The sequence below is a fragment of the Echinops telfairi genome, unplaced genomic scaffold (genome assembly GCF_000313985.2).
Source record: "Echinops telfairi isolate 266 unplaced genomic scaffold, ASM31398v2 ScPeMD7_2;HRSCAF=8, whole genome shotgun sequence".
Classification (NCBI taxonomy): domain Eukaryota; kingdom Metazoa; phylum Chordata; class Mammalia; order Afrosoricida; family Tenrecidae; genus Echinops; species Echinops telfairi.
This window is the reverse complement of record NW_022103898.1, coordinates 42424269-42426413: the sequence shown is the minus strand read 5'-3', so window position 1 is coordinate 42426413 and position 2145 is coordinate 42424269.

Sequence of the window (2145 nt, the reverse complement as noted above, 5' to 3'; positions counted from 1 at the left end):
GCAATGAATGTACGAATGTGCTTTACACAATTGATGTGTGTATGGATTGTGATAAGAGTTGTATGAGCCCCTAATAAAGTGATTTAAAAAGATAGCAACTAAAGAAAAATGACCTAGATTTTCACAAATCATCTGTCAGTTCACAATATGTTGCTTCAATGCAAAAACATGAAAGAGTGCAAAAAGCAGATGGACTTGGTGAGACCTCCGTGAACTGACAGCACATCACTACCAAGGGCATTTGAGCATTTAAAGAAAAAGAAAAGGAAAAGCTTTTGGCTACAGAGAATGGAGATATTTTAAAGCATGATAAGGAGGGAAACTAATATAATTAACATTATTAAGTTTTGAGGAAGTTTTTATATCTCTAAAATATTGGTGTCAAACACAATAGAGCAGTTTAAACAAGCCTATTCAATGAAACAATTATAAGCTCAATGACTGAAACAAAAAACAAAGCCATTTCCATCAGGTAGATTCTGACTCCTGGTAACTTTCTGGGACAGAGTAGAATTGATCCCTAAATTTTCCTACACTACAAATCTTACAGAAACAGATAGCTTCATATTTTCCCTCAGAAAAGCTAGTGGGTTTGAAATACCAATTTTATGGCTAGTAGCCCAATGCATAGCCCACAGCCCTGTCAGGGATTCCACAATGATTACAGTGATGGTTTACTTTGTGTGTATATATGTAATCCTCATGCTCACAGACTGTCTTGTTATTCAATATTTCACATTTACCTCAATAAATATATGCACATAGAACTATTTCCGTATCACCATATATAAATATATTTACATATGCACATGCCTGTATTTAGACCTCTATAAATTACAGGGCAGCAATCTTACTCTTATTTGAGACTGTTTGCCTCTGTGCCTAATATGCTTCTTTTGTATCTCAATAGTGATTAAATTAAAACACACTGGACCCTGATATAGGCTCATTATATGTCCAAGAAATAGGACCCTTCCCCAAATGGCTTTATATCCATAGGATTGTAACACATATTTGGTAAACACAATTTAATCCACTTTGACTCTCAGAATCGATGTCCTTCCCACTTGCAAAACACAGTCACCCATTCTCCTCATCCCCAAAGGCTGATCCCATTTCAGCATCAACTCTAAATGCACTATCCCTATTCTGGATCATCTAAATCAAGTATGACTTTGAGTGGGTCATGTGGGGGTAAAATTCTTCCATATTTGTGAGCCAGTGAAATCTGTAACACTTCCAAAATAAAACAGTGGAATAAACACAGGGTAAACATTTTCATAGGAGAAAATGGAATGAAAGAAGGGCCCATGGGCACCATGCAAGTTCAACACAAAAACCAACGAATTGTATTAGCCCTCAGTGCTTGAAAATAACTCTTCGGTGCTTGAAAAGAACTGTTTTTTCAGACCTTCTGTTCAGCGGCTCCATCCTCCAGTCTCGGGTGCTGGTCACTCAGTCTGAGTTTTGAGTGGAGTCCTCTTGCATGAACTATGTCTGAATGTTTATCAGAAGGGAGAACTTTTAAGTGATGGACTTGGATCTCTGTTGAGATTTCTATTCAAGGCATTTTAAAGGGCACTGGGGTTCATCCGTGCTATTGTCAGTAGAATGAGGGAGGTAATGAGAGATGGACTTCAAAATGAACTGTACACCATGAAACAAGAACTTATTTGGAAAAGTTGCCAAGCAAACTAAGGACACATGCCCTAGAACGTTCACTGAAAACAAGACTGCACAATCGTTTGTGAAGATTAACCTAGTGACCAATGGATCGAGTCAACCATGGAAGCAAACGCCTGTCAGCTTTGAATCAAAAGAACTCAGATCAAAACCCACACTCACTGCCAACAAGTCCGTTCTGCTCCAGGCGACCTTACAGAACAGAGTAGAACTGCCCCTGTGGGTTTCCAAGTGGCAACTGCTCCAGGTTTCCTCTTGGATTGTTTTTTCTGATTGATTTAAAATTCCTTCCATACAAGGGGTCTTTTAAAAATTCATGAAACAAATTAAAAGATAATGCAATTCTTCCATGACAATTGTATGGCTTTGTTGTATTTTCTTTTTTTTTTTTTTTTAAACATTTTATTAGGGGCTCATACAACTGTTATCCCAATCCATACACACATCAATTGTGTAAAGCGT